At 39.3% G+C, this 18,535-nt stretch overlaps 1 non-coding gene across 1 annotated transcript; it reads right to left on the reverse strand.

The window, feature by feature from the left end:
* Nucleotides 1–895: 895 nt before the first annotated feature.
* LOC130958863 (small nucleolar RNA R71) lies at nucleotides 896–999 on the reverse strand. The gene has a single exon (XR_009077965.1). It is a non-coding gene; the product is annotated as a small nucleolar RNA R71 (small nucleolar RNA).
* Between the last annotated feature and the right edge of the window lie 17,536 nt (nucleotides 1,000–18,535).

Here is an 18,535-nt window from a genome sequence, read left to right on the forward strand (position 1 = left end):
CCTAATTATTTCTCTCTCTAATTTTTAAAAATCACCTCCCTCTTTTTCAAAAATCTTTTTAATTAACTAATTGTTTTAAATTTTATCTTATTTCTTTTAATAATTTCGAATTCTAAATTAAAATAAAAACAAAAATATTTTTCCTTTCTTTTAACTAATTTTCAAATTCTCTCCCCCCTCTTCTCCTTCTATTTATTTTATTTATTTACTAACACTTCTCCTCCACTCATAAAAAATTCGAACCCTCTCCCTCTCTCTGAGTTCGAATTTTTCTCTTTCTTTTCTCATTCTTATTCTTCTTCTCTTCTACTCACATAAAGGAATCTCTGTATTGTGACAAAGAGGATCCTTATTATTTCTTGTTCTCTTTTTTTTCATATGAGCAGGAGTAAGGATAAGGACATTATTGTTGAAGCTGACCCTGAACCTGAAAGGACTTAGAGAAACTAAAGCACAACACTTCAGAGAAAATTTTACAGAAATTTTTAAAAAAGAAGGAGACATGGCCGAACCCAACAACAATGCAAGGAAGATGCTTGGTGACTACACTGCACCAACTTCCAACTTCCATGGAAGAAGCATCTCAATCCCTACCATTGGAGCAAATAATTTTGAGCTAAAGCCTCAATTAGTTTCTCTGATGCAACAGAATTGCAAGTTTTATGGACTTCCATCAGAAGATTCTTTACAGTTCTTAAATGAATTTTTGCAGATCTGTGATACTGTTAAGACCAATGGAGTTGATCCCGAGGTCTACAAGCTTATGCTTTTCCCTTTTGCTGTAAGAGACAGAGCTAGAATATGGTTGGACTCTCAACCTAGAGATAGCCTGAACTCTTGGGATAAGCTGGTCATGATTTTCTTAGCCAAATTCTTTCCTCCTCAAAAGCTGAGCAAGCTTAGAGTAGATGTTCAAACCTTTAGGCAGAAAGAAGGTGAATCCCTCTATGAAGCTTGGGAAAGATACAAGTAACTGACCAAAAAGTGTCCTTCTGACATGCTCTCAGAATGGACCATCCTGGATATATTCTATGATGGTCTGTCTGAATTGTCTAAGATGTCATTGGATCATTCTGCATGTGGATCTATTCACATGAAGAAAACGCCTGCAGAAGCTCAGGAACTCATTGAAATGGTTGCAAATAACCAGTTCATGTACACCTCTGAAAGGAATCCTGTGAGTACTGGGACGCCTCAGAGGAAGGGAGTTCTTGAAATTGATGCTCTGAATGCCATATTGGCTCAAACCAAAATGTTGACTGATGAGCGGATAATTTATACGCTTTTTGGCATTGTTTTTAGGTAGTTTTTAGTAAGTTCAAGCTACTTTTAGGGATGTTTTCATTAGTTTTTACGTTAAATTCACATTTCTGGGCTTTACTATGAGTTTGTGTGTTTTTCTGTGATTTCAGGTAATTTCTGGCTGAAATTGAGGGATTTGAGCAAAACTCTGAAAAAGGCTGACAAAAGGACTGCTGATGCTGTTGGAATCTGACCTCCCTACACTCAAAATGGATTTTCTGGAGCTACAGAACTCCAAATGGCGCGCTCTCAACGGCGTTGAAAAGTAGACATCCAGAGATTTCCAGCAATATATAATAGTCCATATTTATTCGGAAATTGACGACGTAACTTGGCGTTGAACGCCAAGTACACGCTGCTGTCTGGAGTTAAACGCCAGAAAAACGTCATGATCCGGAGTTGAACGCCCAAAACACGTCATAACTCAGAGTTCAACTCCAAGAGAAGCCTTAGCTCGTGGATAGATCAAGCTCAGCCCAAACATACACCAAGTGGGCCCCGGAAGTGGATTTATGCATCAATTACTTACTCATGTAAACCCTAGGAGCTAGTTTATTATAAATAGAACATTTAACTAATGTATTTGACATCTCTTGACCATTCGGTCTTTTGATCACTTTGGGGGGCTGGCCATTTGGCCATGCCTGAACCTTTTACTTATGTATTTTCAATGGTGGAGTTTCTGCACACCATAGATTAAGAGTGTGGAGCTCTGCTGTACCTCAAGTATTAATGCAATTCTATTTTCTTCCATTCAATTCAACTTGTTCTTATTCCAAGATATACGTTGCACTTAACTTTGATGAATGTGATGATCCGTGACACTCATCATCATTCTCACTTATGAACGCGCGTGATTGACAACCACTTCCGTTCTACCTTAGGCCGGGCGCATATCTCTTAGATTCCCCAACAGAATCTTCGTGGTATAAGCTAGATAGATGGCGGCATTCATGAGGATCCGGAAAGTCTAACCTTGTCTGTGGTATTCCGAGTAGGATTCCGGTAATGAGTGACTGTGACGTGCTTCAGACTCGCAAGTGCTGGGCGTTAGTGACAGACGCAAAAGAATCAAGGGATTCTATTCCAGCAGGAGCGGGAACCAACCAGTGATTAGCTGTGCTGTGCAGAGCGCGTGAGCGTAGTTTTCACTGCGAGGATGGGATGTAGCCTTCGGCGAGTGTGATGCCTCCAGACGATTAGCCATGCGAGTGACAGCGCAGAGGACCATTTTCCAGAGAGGATACAAAGTAGCCATCGTCGAACGGTGAACCCCTATACACAGCTTGCCATGGAAAGGAGTAAGAAGGATTGAGTTGAAGCAGTAGGAAAGCAGGCGTTCTCGAGCCATACAATATCTCCATTCGCCTATCTGAAATTCCTACTATTGATTTACATAAGTATTCTATCCCTTTTATTATTTCTTTTTATTATTAATTTTCGAAACCCAAAACTGTTTAATCTGCCTAACTGAGATTTACAAGGTGACCATAGCTTGCTTCATACCAACAATCTCTGTGGGATCGACCCTTACTCGCGTAAGGTTTATTACTTGGACGACCTAGTACACTTGCTGGTTAGTTGAACGGAGTTGTGAATTCAACTGGTGCCATAATAATGATTTCATACAAATACAAAAGAATATGGATCACAATTTCGTCCACCAAGTTTTTGGCGACGTTGCTGGGGATTGTTCGAGTATGGACAACTGACAGTTCATCTTGTTGCTCAGATTAGGTAATTTTCTTTTCAAAAATCTTTTTTCAAAATTTTTCTTTTTATTTTTCATTTTTCCAAACTTTAATTTCGAAAAAAATTAATAAAAATACAAAAAAATCAGAAAATCATAAAAATAAAAAAATATTTTGTGTTTCTTGTTTGAGTCTTAAGTCAATTTTTAAGTTTGGTGTCAATTGCAATTTAAAAATTTTTCTTGCATTTTTTCGAAAAATCCATGCATTCATAATGTTCTTCATGATCTTCAAGTTGTTCTTGACAAGTCTTCTTGTTTGATCTTGATGATTTCTTGTTTTGTGTCTTTTCTTGTTTTTCATGTGCATTTTTGCATTCATATTTTTCATGCATTAAAGATTTTTAAGTTTGGTGTCTTGCCTGTTTTCTTTGCATAAAAAATTTTTCAAAATTATGTTCTTGATGTTCATCATGATCTTCAAAGTGTTCTTGGTGTTCATCTTGACATCCATAGCATTCTTGCATGCATTCATTGTTTTGATCTAAAAATTTCATGCATTGAGTATTTTTGTTGTTTTTCTCTCTCATAATTAAAAATTCAAAAATCAAAAAAATATCTTTTCCTTATTTCCCTCCAAATTTTCGAAATTTTGGGTTGACTTGGTCAAAAAATTTTTTTTTTAAAATTAGTTATTTCTTACAAGTCAAGTCAAAATTTCAAATTTTAAAAATCTTATCTTTTCAAAATCTTTTTCAAAATCATATCTTTTTCATTTTTTTTATTTTTCGAAAATTTCAAAAATCTTTTTCAAAATATTTTTTTAAAAATCTTTTTCTTATCTTTATATAATATTTTCGAAAATTCACTAATAATTAATGTGATTGGTTCAAAAATTTGAAGTTTGTTACTTTCTTGTTAAGAAAGGTTCAATCTTTAAGTTCTAGAATCTTATCTTGTAGTTTCTTGTTAGTGAAGTAAATAATTTCAAAATTTTTGAATTAAATCTTTTTATCTTTTATCTTATCTTTTTCAAAAATTTTATCTTTTTCAAAATTTGATTTCAAAATATCTTATCTAACTTCTTATCTTCTTATCTTTTCAAATTTGATTTCAAATCTTTTTCAATCAACTAACTAACTTTTTGTTTGTTTCTTATCTTTTTCAAAACCACCTAACTACTTTTCCCTCTCTAATTTTCGAAAATATCTCACCCCTTTTTCAAAAATTCTTTTTAATTAACTAATTGTTTTAAATTTTAATTTCAATTATATTTTATCTCTAATTTTCGAAAATTATTAACCTCCTTTTTCAAAATTAATTTCGAAATTTCCCTTCTCTTTCCTTCTTCTATTTAATTATTTAATTACTAACACTTCTCTTCACCTCTCTTCATCCAAAAATCCGAATCTCCTTCTTCATTTTTCTACCCCTTTCTTCTTCTACTAACACAAAGGAATCTCTATACTGTGACATAGAGGATTCCTCTTTCTTTTCTTGTTTTCTTCTCTTTCATATGAGCAGGAACAAGGATAAAGGCACTCTTGTTGAAATTGATCCAGAACCGGAAAGGACTCTGAAGAGAAAATTAAGAGAAGCTAAATTACAACAATCCAGAAACAACCTTTCAGAAATTTTCGAACAAGAGAAGGAGATGGCAGCCGAAAATAATAATAATAATGCAAGGAGAATGCTTGGTGACTTCACAAAGCCAACATCCAAGTTTGATGGAAGAAGCATCTCCATTCCTGCCATTGGAGCCAATAACTTTGAGCTGAAACCTCAGCTAGTTGCTTTAATGCAACAAAACTGCAAGTTTTATGGACTTCCATCTGAAGATCCCTATCAGTTCTTAACTGAGTTCTTGCAGATCTGTGAGACTGTAAAGACGAATGGAGTTGATCCTGAAGTCTACAGACTCATGCTTTTCCCTTTTGCTGTAAGAGACAGAGCTAGAATATGGTTGGATTCACAACCTAAGGATAGCCTGGACTCCTGGGATAAGCTGGTCACAACCTTCTTGGATAAATTCTTTCCTCCTCAAAAGTTGAGCAAGCTGAGAGTGGATGTTCAAACCTTCAAACAAAAAGATGGTGAATCCCTCTATGAAGCTTGGGAAAGATACAAGCAGCTGACCAAAAGATGTCCATCTGACATGTTTTCAGAATGGACCATATTAGATATATTCTATTATGGCCTCTCTGAATTTTCAAAAATGTCATTTTACCATTCTGCAGGTGGATCTATTCACCTGAAGAAAACGCCCGAAGAGGCTCAAGAACTCATTGACATGGTTGCAAACAACCAGTTCATGTACACTTCTGAGAGGAATTTCGTTAATAATGGGATACCCCAAAAGAAAGGAGTTCTTGAAATTGATGCTCTGAATGCCATATTGGCTTAGAACAAAGTGTTGACCCAACAGGTCAACATGATCTCTCAAAATCTGAATGGATGGCAACAAGCATCCAACAGTACTAGAGAGGCAGCTTCTGAAGAAGCTTATGATCCTGAGAACCCTGCCATGGCAGAGGTTAATTACATGGGTGAACCTTATGGAAACACCTATAACTCATCATGGAGAAATCATCCAAATTTCTCATGGAAGGATCAACAAAAGCCTCAACAAGGCTTCAACAATGGTGGACGCAATAGGCTGGGCAATAGTAAGCCATATCCATCATCTTCTCAGCAACAGACAGAGAATTCTGAACAAAACACTTCTAATTTAGCCAATATAGTCTCTGATCTGTCAAAGGCCACTTTCAGTTTCATGAATGAAACAAGATCCTCCATTAAAAATTTGGAGGCACAAGTAGGCCAGCTGAGTAAGAAAGTCATTGAAACTCCTCCCAGTATTCTCCCAAGCAATACAGAAGAGAACCCAAAAGGAGAGTGCAAGGCCATTGATATACTCAACATGGCTGAATGCACAAGGGAGGAGGAGGACGAAAATCCTAGTGAGAAAGACCTCCTGGGACGTCCCTCAAGCAAGAAGGAGTTTCCTATTAAGGATCCAAAGGAATCTGAGGCTCATATAGAGACCATAGAGATTCCATTAAACCTTCTTCTGCCATTCATGAGCTATGAAGACTATTCTTCCTCTGAAGAGGATGAAGATGTGACTGGAGAGCAAGTTGCTCAATACTTAGGAGCTATCATGAAGCTGAATGCCAAGTTGTTTGGTAATGAAACTTGGGAAAGTGAACCTCCCTTGCTCATTAGTGAACTGGATTCTTGGATTCAGAAAACTCTACCTCAAAAGAAACAAGATCCTGGCAAGTTCCTAATACCTTGTACCATAGGCACCATGAACTTTGCAAAAGCTCTGTGTGATCTGGGGTCAGGGATAAATCTTATGCCACTCTCTGTAATGGAGAAGCTGGGGATCATTGAGGTACAACCTGCCTTGTTCTCATTACAATTGGCAGACAAGTCATTGAGACAAGCTTATGGATTAGTAGAGGACGTGCTAGTAAAGGTTGAAGGCCTTTACATCCCTGCTGATTTCATAATCTTAGACACTAGGAAGGAAGAGGATGATTGCATTATCCTTGGAAGACCCTTCCTAGCCACAGCAGGAGCTGTGATAGATGTCAACAGAGGTGAATTAGTCCTTCAATTGAATGGGGACTACCTTGTGTTTAAGGCACATGGTCATCCCTCTGTGACAAAAGAGAGTAAGCATGAAGAGCTTCTCTCAGTTCAGAGTCAAGAAGAGCCCCCACAGTCAAACTCTAAGTTTGGTGTTGTGAGGCCACAACCAAACTCTAAGTTTGGTGTTAAGATCCCATATCCAAACTCTAAGTTTGGTGTGGACAACTATACAACATTGACCTGATCACCTTGTGGCTCCATGAGAGCCACTGTCAAGCTATTGACATTAAAGAAGCGCTTGTTGGGAGGCAACCCAATTTTATCTAATTTTTATTTTATTATATTTTATTGCTATTTTGTGTTTTATTAGGTACATGATCATGAGGAGTCACGAAAAAATCATAAAAATTAAAAACAGAATCAAAAACAGCAGAAGAAAAAATTCGCACCCTGGAGGACGCACAGGCTGGCGTTCAACGCCAGTAAGGTGCATCTGGCCGGCGTTCAACGCCAGAACAGAGCACCATTCTGGCGCTGAACGCCAGAAACAAGCAACATCCTGGCGCTGAACGCCAGGAATGTGCCCAGAGAGGAAAAACTGGCGCTGAACGCCAGTAACAAGCATGAAACTGGCGTTCAACGCCAAAAACATGCTTTACATGGGCGTTGAACGCCCCGAACGTGCACCAATGGGCGTTTAAACGCCAGAATGGTGTGCCAAGGCATTATACATGCCTATTTGGTGCAAGGATGGAATTCCTTGATACCTCAGGACCTGTGGACCCCACAGGATCACCTCAGGATCTGTGGACCCCACAGGATCCCCACCTACCATATTCCCACCCTACCTCTTAATCCTAATCACACTCTCCTAATCCCCATGTCACACTTCCCAACACCTTTCACCAATCACCTCAATTCCTCTTCCCAATTACCCCCTTCACCACTCACATCCTTCCACTCTTCCCCATACACCCCACCTACCTTCAAAAATTCAAAAACAATTTTCCAACACAAACCCCTCTTCTCCCACTTAGCCGAACCTACTCCTCTCTCTCTCCTCCATATTTTCTTCTTCTTCTTCTTCTCTTCTTTCTTTTTTGCTCGAGGGCGAGCAATATTTTAAGTTTGGTGTGGTAAAAGCATAAGCTTTTTTGTTTTTCCATTACCAATGGCACCTAAGGCCGGAGTATCCTCTAGAAAAGGAAAAGGGAAGACAAAAGCTTCCACCTCCGAGTCATGGAAGATGGAAAGATTCATCTCCAAGAGCCATCAAGACCACTTCTATGATGTTGTGGCAAAGAAGAAGGTGATCCCTGAGGTCCCTTTCAAGCTCAAAAAGAATGAGTATCCGGAGATCCGACATGAAATCCAAAGAAGAGGTTGGGAAGTCCTAGCCAACCCCATGCAACAAGTCGGAATCTTAATGGTTCAAGAGTTCTATGCCAATGCATGGATCACTAGGAACCATGATCAAAGTATGAACCCGAATCCAAAGAATTATCTCACAATGGTTCGGGGGAAATACTTAGATTTTAGCCCGGAAAATGTGAGGTTGGCGTTTCACTTGCCCATGATGCAAGGAGATGAACGCCCCTACACTAGAAGGGTCAACTTTAATCAAAGGTTGGACCAAGTCCTTATGGACATATGTGTGGAAGGAGCTCAGTGGAAGAGAGACTCCAAAGGCAAGCCTGTCCAACTAAGAAGACTGGACCTCAAGCCTGTGGCTAGAGGATGGTTGGAGTTCATTCAACGCTCCATCATTCCTACAAGCAACCGATCTGAAGTTACTGTGGATCGGGCCATCATGATTCATGGCATCATGATTGGAGAGGAAGTAGAAGTTCATGAGGTCATCTCTAATGAAATCTACAAAATAGCCGACAAGCCCTCACCTATGGCACGGCTAGCTTTTCCTCACCTTATTTGCCATCTATGTTACTCAGCTGGAGTTATCATAGAAGGAGACATCCTCATTGAAGAGGATAAGCCCATCACCAAGAAGAGGATGGAGCAAGCAAGAGAAGCCCTTCACGGTTCTCAAGAGATGCATGAGGAAGCTCATCATCAAGAAATCTCTGAGATGCCTCAAGGGATGCACTTTCCTCCCAACAACTATTGGGAGCAACTCAACACCTCCTTAGAAGATTTAAGCCACAATGTGGAACAATTAAGGGTGGAACATCATGAGCACTCCATCATTCTCCAAGAAATAAGGGAAGATCAAAGAGCAATGAGGGAGGAGCAACAAAGGCAAGGAAGGGACATAGAAGAGCTTAAGAACATCATTGGTCCTTCAAGAAGAAGACGCCACTAAGGTGGACTCATTCCTTGTTCTTATTTCTTTCTGCTTTTCGCTTTTTAATATTGTGTTTATCTATGTTTTGTGTCTTTATTTCATGATCATTAGTATGTAACCATGCCTTAAAGCTATGAATAAAATCCATTAATCCTTCACCTCTCTTAAATGAAAAATGTTTTTAATTCAAAAGAACAAGAAGTACATGAATTTCGAATTTATCCTTGAATTTAATTTAATTATATTGATGTGGTGACAACACTTTTTGTTTTCTGAATGAATGCTTGAATAGTGCATATATCTTTTGATCTTGTTGTTTATGAATGTTAAAATTGTTGGCTCTTGAAAGAATGATGAACAAAGAGAAATGTTATTGATGATCTGAAAAATCATGAAATTGATTCTTGAAGCAAGAAAAAGCAGTGAAAAAGAAAGCTTGCGAAAAAAAAAGAGCAGTAGAAAAAGCCAATAGCCCTTAAAACCAAAAGACAAGGGTAAAAAGGATCCAAGGCTTTGAGCATCAATGGATAGGAGGGCCCAAGGAAGTAAAATCCAGGCCTAAGCGGCTAAACCAAGCTGTCCCTAACCATGTGCTTGTGTCATGAAGGTCCAAGTGAAAAGCTTGAGACTGAGTGGTTAAAGTCGTGATCCAAAGCAAAAGAGTGTGCTTAAGAGCTCTGGACACCACTAACTGGGGACTCTAGCAAAGCTGAGTCACAATCTGAAAAGGTTCACCCAGTTATGTGTCTGTGGCATTTATGTATCCGGTGGTAATACTGGAAAACAAAGTGCTTAGGGCCACGGCCAAGACTCATAAGTAGCTGTGTTCAAGAATCAACATACTTAACCAGGAAAGTCAATAACACTATCCAAAATTCTAAGTTCCTAAAGAAGCCAATCATTCAGAACTTCAAAGGAAAAAGTGAGATGCCAAAACTGTTCAGAAGCAAAAAGCTACAAGTCCCGCTCATCTAATTATAATTAATATTCATTGATATTCTGAATTTATAGTATATTCTCTTCTTTTTATCCTAATTGATTTTCAGTTGCTTGGGGACAAGCAACAATTTAAGTTTGGTGTTGTGATGAGCGGATAATATATACGCTTTTTGGCATCGTTTTTAGGTAGTTTTTAGTAAGTTCAAGCTACTTTTAGGGATGTTTTCATTAGTTTTTATGTTAAATTCACATTTCTGGACTTTACTATGAGTTTGTGTGTTTTTCTGTGATTTCAGGTAATTTCTGGCTGAAATTGAGGGATTTGAGCAAAACTCTGAAAAAGGCTGACAAAAGGACTGTTGATGCTGTTGGAATCTGACCTCCCTGCACTCAAAATGGATTTTCTGGAGCTACAGAACTCCAAATGGCGCGATCTCAACGGCGTTGGAAAGTAGACATCCAGAGCTTTCCAGCAATATATAATAGTCCAAACTTTATTCGGAAATTGATGACGTAACTTGGTGTTGAACGCCAAGTACACGCTGCTGTCTGGAGTTAAACGCCAGAAAAACGTCATGATCCGGAGTTGAACGCCCAAAATACGTCATAACTCAGAGTTCAACTCCAAGAGAAGCCTCAGCTCGTGGATAGATCAAGCTCAGCCCAAACATACACCAAGTGGGCCCCGGAAGTGGATTTATGCATCAGTTACTTACTCATGTAAACCCTAGGAGCTAGTTTATTATAAATAGAACATTTAACTAATGTATTTGACATCTCTTGACCATTCGGTCTTTTGATCACTTTGGGGGGCTGGCCATTCGGCCATGCCTGAACCTTTTACTTATGTATTTTCAACGGTGGTGTTTCTGCACACCATAGATTAAGGGTGTGGAGCTCTGCTGTACCTCAAGTATTAATGCAATTCTATTTTCTTCCATTCAATTCAACTTGTTCTTATTCCAAGATATACGTTGCACTTAACTTTGATGAATGTGATGATCCGTGACACTCATCATCATTCTCACTTATGAACGCGCGTGATTGACAACCACTTCCATTCTACCTTAGGCCGGGCGCATATCTCTTAGATTCCCCAACAGAATCTTCGTGGTATAAGCTAGATAGATGGCGGCATTCATGAGGATCCGGAAAGTCTAACCTTGTCTGTGGTATTCCGAGTAGGATTCCAGTAATGAGTGACTGTGACGTGCTTCAGACTCGCAAGTGCTGGGCGTTAGTGACAGACGCAAAAGAATCAAGGGATTCTATTCCAGCAGGTGCGGGAACCAACCAGTGATTAGCCGTGCTGTGACAGAGCGCGTGAGCGTAGTTTTCACTGCGAGGATGGGATGTAGCCTTCGGCCAGTGTGATGCCTCCAGACGATTAGCCATGCGAGTGACAGCGCAGAGGACCATTTTCCAGAGAGGATACAAAGTAGCCATCGTCGAACGGTGAACCCCTATACACAGCTTGCCATGGAAAGGAGTAAGAAGGATTGAGTTGAAGCAGTAGGAAAGCAGGCGTTCTCGAGCCATACAGTATCTCCATTCGCCTATCTGAAATTTCCACTATTGATTTACATAAGTATTCTATCCCTTTTATTATTTCTTTTTATTATTAATTTTCGAAACCCAAAACTGTTTAATCTGCCTAACTGAGATTTACAAGGTGACCATAGCTTGCTTCATACCAACAATCTCTGTGGGATCGACCCTTACTCGCGTAAGGTTTATTACTTGGATGACCTAGTACACTTGCTGGTTAGTTGAACGGAGTTGTGAATTCAACTGGTGCCATAATAATGATTTCATACAAATACAAAAGAATATGGATCACAATTTCGTCCACCATTGACTCAGCAAGTCAATATGATTTCTCAGAGCCTGAATGGATTGCAAAATGCATCCAACAGTACTAAAGAAGCGTCTTCTGAAAAAGAAGCTTATGATCTTGAGAACCCTGCAATGGCAGAGGTGAATTACATGGGTGAAGCCTATGGAAACACCTATAATCCCTCATGGAGAAATCTTCTAAATTTCTAATGAAAGGTTCAACAAAAGCCTCAACAAGGCTTTAACAATAACAATGTTGGAAGAAACAGGTTTAGCAATGGCAAGCCTTTTCCATCATCCTCTCAGCAACAGACAAAGAATTCTGAGCAGAACCCATCTAGCTTAGCAAATATAGTCTCTAATCTATCTAAGGCCACTCTCAGTTTCATGAATGAAACAAAGTCCTCCATCAGAAACTTAGAGGCACAAGTGGGTCAGCTGACTAAAAGGGTTACTGAAACTCATCCTAGCCTCTCCCAAGTAATACAGAAAAGAATCCCAAAAGAGAGTGCAAGGCCATAATCGTGATCAACAACATGGATGAACCTGGAGAGAGTGAAAAGGCAGTGATTCCCAGTGAGAAAGACCTCAGGGAACATCCACTGGCCATTAAGGAGTACCCCAATGAGGAACCAAAGGAATCTGAAGCTCATACAGAGATCATATAGATTCTATTGAACTTCTTTTTACCATTCATGAGCTCTGATGACTATTCATCTTCTGAAGAAGATGAAGACATTGTTGAAGGGCAAGTTGCCCAGTATTTAGGAGCAATCATGAAGCTGAATGCCAAGCTATTTGGTGATGAGACTTGGGAAGATGAACCTCCATTGCTCATTAATGAACTGAATACCTGGGTTCAACAAACCTTACCTCAAAAGAAATAGGATCTTGGCAAATTCTTAATACTCTGTACCAAAGGCACCATGACCTTTGAGAAGGCTCTGTGTGACCTAGGGTCAGGTATTAACCTTATGCCACTCTCTGTAATGGAGAAACTAGGAATCTTTGAGGTACAAGCTGCAAGAATCTCACTAGAGATGGCAGACAAATTAATGAAACAGGCTTATGGACTAGTAGAGGACATGCTAGTGAAGGTTGAAGGCCTTTACATCCTTGCTGATTTCATAATCCTAGACACTGGAAAGGATGAGGATGAATCCATCATCGTTGGTAGACCTTTCCTAGCCATAGCAAAAGCTGTGATTGATGTTGACAGAGGAGAGTTGGTCCTTCAATTGAATGAGGACTACCTTGTATTTAAGACTCAAGGTTCTCCTTCTATACACATGGAGAAGAAGCATGAAAAGCTTCTCTCAATACAGAGTCAAACAAAGCCCCCACATTCAAACTCTAAGTTTGGTGTTGGGAGGCCACAACCAAACTCTAAGTTTGGTGTTGAGAGGCCATAACCATGCTCTGATTATCTGTGAGGCTCCATGACATGAGAGCCCACTGTCAAGCTATTGACATTAAAGAAGCGCTTATTGGGAGGCAACCCAATTTTTATTTATCTATGTTAAATTTCCATTTTCCATTATTTTATGTTTTCTTTAGGTTGATGATCATGTGGAGTCACAAAAACAACTGCAAAAATCAAAGCAAAATAAAAAACAGCATTAAAAACAGCACACCCTGGAGGATAAACTTACTGGCATTTAAACGCCAGTAAGAGTAGCAGAATGGGCGTTAAACGCCCAGTTTGGCACCATTCTGGGTGTTTAACGCCAGAAATGGGCACCAGACTGGTGTTTAACGCCAGAACAGGGCATCAGATTGGCGTTAAACGCCAATAAGGGAAGAAAAGTTGGCGTTAAATGCCAGAAACAGGCAGCAACCTGGCGTTTAACGCCAGAATTGCACTCTAAGGGCGTTTTTGCACACTTAAATGGAGCAGGGATGAGAAGTCCTTGACCCCTCAGGATCTGTGGACCCCACAGGATCCCCACCAACCTCAACTCATCTCTCTCTCTCTCTCTCTCTCTCTCTCTCTCTCTCTCTCTCTCTCACCTTTTCATAACACTCTTCCCCAAATACCCTTCACCAATCACCTCCATATCTCTTCCCCAAAAACCCCACCTACCTTCAAAATTCAAAATCCTTTCCCTCCCAAATCCAACCCAAACTACACACACCCAACCCTCCCCCCACTCCTATATAAAACACTCATCCCTCCTTCATTTTCACACATCACAATCACCTTATACCTCCTTGGCTAAATTCACTTTCTCCCTCCATCTCCTCCATTTTCTTCTTCTTCCCCTTCTTTCTTTCTTCTTTTGCTCGAGGACGAGCAAACCTTTTAAGTTTGGTGTGGTAAAAGCATTATTTTTTATTTTTCCATAACCATTTATGGCACCTAAGGCCGGAGAAACCTATAGAAAGAGGAAAGGGAAGGCAAAAGCTTTCACCTCTGAGTCATGGGAGATGGAGAGATTCATCTCAAAGGTCCATCAAGACCACTTCTATGAAGTTGTGGCAAAAAAAGGTGATCCCTAAGGTCCCTTTCATGCTCAAAAAGAATGAGTATCCGGAGATCCGACATGAGATCCGAAGAAGAGGTTGGGAAGTTCTCACTAACCCCATTCAACAAGTCAGAATCTTTATAGTTCAAGAGTTCTATGCCAATCCATGGATCACTAGGAACCATGATCAAAGTATGAACCCGAATCCAAAGAATTGGCTTACAATGGTTCGGGGAAAATACTTAGATTTCAGTCTAGAAAATGTAAGGTTGGCGTTCAACTTGCCAATGATGCAAGAAAACGCACGCCCCTACACTAGAAGGGTCAACTTTGATCAAAGGTTGGACTAAGTCCTCATGGACATATGTGTGGAAGGAGCTTAATGGAAAATAGACTCAAGAGGCAAGCCGGTTCAATTAAGAAGACTGGACCTTATGCCTGTGGCTAGAGGATGGTTGGAGTTCATCCAACGCTCCATCATTCCTACTAGCAACCGGTCCGAAGTGACTATGGATCGGGCCATCATGATCCATAGTATCATGATTGGGGAGGAAGTAGAAGTTCATGAGATCATACCCCTAGAACTATACAAGGTTGCTGACAAACCTTCCACTTTGGCAAGGTTAGCCTTCCCGCATCTCATCTGTCACCTATGCAATTTAGCTGGAATTGTCATAGAGGAAGATATCCTCATTGAAGAGGACAAGCCCATCACTAAAAAGAGGATGGAGCAAATAAGAGAGCCCACTCATGGACCTCAACAAGAGCATGAGAAAGTTCCTCATCAAGAAATCCCTGAGATGCCTCAAGGGATGTATTTTTCTTCACACAACTATTGGGAGCAACTCAACATCTCTTTGGGAGATTTGAGTTCCAACATAGAGCAACTAAGGATGGAGCACCAAGAGCACTCCATTATTCTCCATGAAATTAGAGAGGATCAAATAGCCATGAGGGAAGAGCAACAAAGGCAAGGAAGAGACATAGAGGAGCTCAGGTGTTCCATTGGATTTTCAAGAGGAAGAACTAGCCGCCATCACTAAGGTGGACCCGTTCCTTAATTTCCTTGTTCTTATTTTTCTTTTTTTCGATTTTATGCTTTTTGTGTTATCTAAGTTTGTGTCTTCATTACATGATCATTAGAGTCTAGTGTCTATGTCTTAAAGCTATGAATAATTCCATGAATCATTCACCTTTCTTAAATGAAAAATGTTCCTAATTACAAAAGAACAAGAAGTACATGAATTTCAAATTTTATCTTGAAATTAGTTTAATTATTTTGATGTGGTGGCAATACTTTTTATTTTCTGAATGAATGCTTGAACAATGCATATTTTTTATAGTGAAGTTTATGAATGTTAAAATTGTTGGCTCTTGAAGGAATGATGAACAAAGAGAAATATTATTGATAACCTGAAAAATCATGAAATTGATTCTTGAAGTAAGAAAAAGCAGTGAAAAGGAAAAAAAGTTGCGAAAAAAATGGCGAAAAAAAAGAAAAAGAAAGAAAAAGAAAAAGCATGCAGAAAAAGCTAATAGCTCTTTAAACCAAAAGGCAAAGGTAAAGAGGATCCAAGGCTTTGAGCATCAGTGGATAGAAGGGCCTAAAGGAATAAAATCCTGGTCTAAGTGGCTAAATCAAGCTGTCCCTAACCTTGTGTCATGAAGGTCCAAGTGAAAAGCTTAAGATTGAGTGGTTAAAGTCGTGATCCAAACAAGAAAGAGTGTGCTTAAGAACTCTGGACACCTCTAACTGGGGACTTTAGCAAAGCTGAGTCACAATCTGAAAAGGTTCACCTAGTTATGTGTCTGTGGCATTTATGTATCCGGTGGTAATACTGGAAAACAAAGTGCTTAGGGCCACGGCCAAGACTCACAAAGTAGTTGTGTTCAAGAATCAACATACTGAACTAGGAGAATCAATAACACTATCTAACATTCTGAGTTCCTATAGATGCTAATCATTCTGAATTTCAAAGGATGAAGTGAGATGCCAAAACTGTTCAGAAGCAAAAAGCTACTAGCCCCACTCATCTAATTAGGACTAAGTTTCATTGATATTGTCAGATTCATTGTATATTCTCTTCTTTTTTATCCTATTTTGTTTTCAGTTGCTTGGGGACAAGCAACAATTTAAGTTTGGTGTTGTGATGAGCGGATAATTTATACGCTTTTTGACACTGTTTTTAGGTAGTTTTTAGTAGGATCTAGCAACTTTTTAGTATATTTTTATTAGTTTTTAATCAAAATTTACATTTCTAGACTTTACTATGAGTTTGTGTGTTTTTCTATGATTTTAGGTATTTTCTGGCTGAAATTGAGGGACCTGAGCAAAAATCTGATTCGGAGGCTGAAAAAGGACTGCAGATGCTGTTAGATTCTGACCTCCCTGCACTCGAAACGGATTTTCCGGAGCTATAGAAGCCCAATTGGCGCGCTCTCAATTGCGTTAGAAAGTATACATCCTGGGCTTTTCAGCAATATATAATAGTCTATAGTTTGCCCGAGTTTTGACGATGTAAATTGGCGTTCAAACGCAAACTTCCTACCCTATTCCGGCGTTAAACGCCAGAAACAGGATAAAAGCTGGAGTTAAACGCCCAAACTGGCATAAAAGCTGGTGTTTAACTCCAAGAAAAGTCTCTACACATGAAAGCTTCAATGCTCAGCCCAAGCACACACCAAGTGAGCCCGGAAGTGGATTTCTGCATCATTTACTTATTTTTGTAAACCCTAGTAACTATTTTATTATAAATAGGACCTTTTACTATTGTATTAGGAATCTTTGATCAGTTTTATGCTATCTTAGACTTTTATAGGGGCTGGTCATTCGGCCATGCCTGGACCTTCATCACTTATGTATTTTCAACGGTGGAGTTTCTACACCTCATAGATTAAAGTGTGGAGCTCTAATGTTCTTCGAGTATTAATGCAAAGTATTATTGTTCTTCTATTCAATTCAAGCTTATTCTTATTCCAAGATATTCATTCACACACAAGAACATGATGAATGTGATGATCAAGTGACACTCATCACCATTCTCACTTATGAATGCGTGCCTGACAAACACTTCCGTTCTACATGAAAACAAGCTTGAATGTATATCTCTTGGGACTCTAATCAACGATTCACATTGTTTCTCCTCTAACAATGGGGCATCTGAATCTGAGATTAGAACCTTCGTGGTATAGGCTAGAAACAATTAGTAGCATTCCTGAGATCCGGAAAGTCTAAACCTTGTCTGTGGTATTCCGAGTAGGATCTGGGAAGGAATGACTGTGACGAGTTTCAAACTCGCGACTGTGGGATGCAGTGACAGTGCGCAAAAGGATCACTGGATCTTATTTTGACACGATTGAGAACCGACAGCTGATTAGCCATGTGGTAGCTGTGCCTGGTATTTTTCATCCGAGACGAGAAATCTGACAGTTGATTAGCCGTACAGAAACCATAGAGGACCATTTTCACTGAGAGGACGGGAGGTAGCCATTGACAACGGCGATCCCCAACTTACAGCTTGCCATGGAAAGGAGTATAAATGATTGAATGAAGACAGTAGAAAAGCAGAGATTTAGATGGAATAACGCATCTCCATACGCTTATCTGAAATTCCCACCAATGAATTACATAAGTATCTCTATCTTTATTTTATGTTTATTTATCTTTTAATTATCAAAGCTTCATAACCATTTGAATCCACCTGACTGAGATTTACAAGATGACCACAGCTTGCTTAAAGCCAACAATCTCCGTGGGATCGACCCTTACTCACGTAAGGTATTACTTAGACGACCAAGTGCACTTGCTGGTCAGCTGCACGGAGTTGTGAAAAGTGTAAATCACGATTTCGTGTACCATAAAGTCAACACCAAAATACTCAAATATGCAAGTTAGAAACATGCCATAAGGAAGTTCTTTGTCTTTGTCACTCCTAACAGAGTCAAACATATATCTAACCATCAAATATGCAAATGAAATTTCAGTTTTGGTGAGAAGGGCATATAGAACAAGAGTATCGGTGTAGGAAACCCTTTGATATGAACCACTTTGAGGAAGTATGATATGGTTGACCATTCGGTGCAACTGAGCACATTCATATCCTAGGGCTTTGTGAGTGGGTGTAATGCCATCAATCAGGGAGACATGTTCACAAATATTAGCCAAAGCATCACGGTAAGAAATATCAACTCCTTCATCCCACTTAACAGACGCATAAGCACATGGCCCAACATCAGTATACTTCAATGAATCACTAATTATTTTATTATTTAAAATTATGTCTCGGCACTTAACATATGAGTGAACAGTGCCTTCATGATATGTCATGTTAGCATAAAATTCTTTGACCAAAAGAGGATATACAGGCTTTTTGATGGAAAAGAGATGATGCCAGTCCATAAATT

The sequence above is a fragment of the Arachis stenosperma genome, chromosome 10 (genome assembly GCF_014773155.1).
Source record: "Arachis stenosperma cultivar V10309 chromosome 10, arast.V10309.gnm1.PFL2, whole genome shotgun sequence".
NCBI lineage: Eukaryota > Viridiplantae > Streptophyta > Magnoliopsida > Fabales > Fabaceae > Arachis > Arachis stenosperma.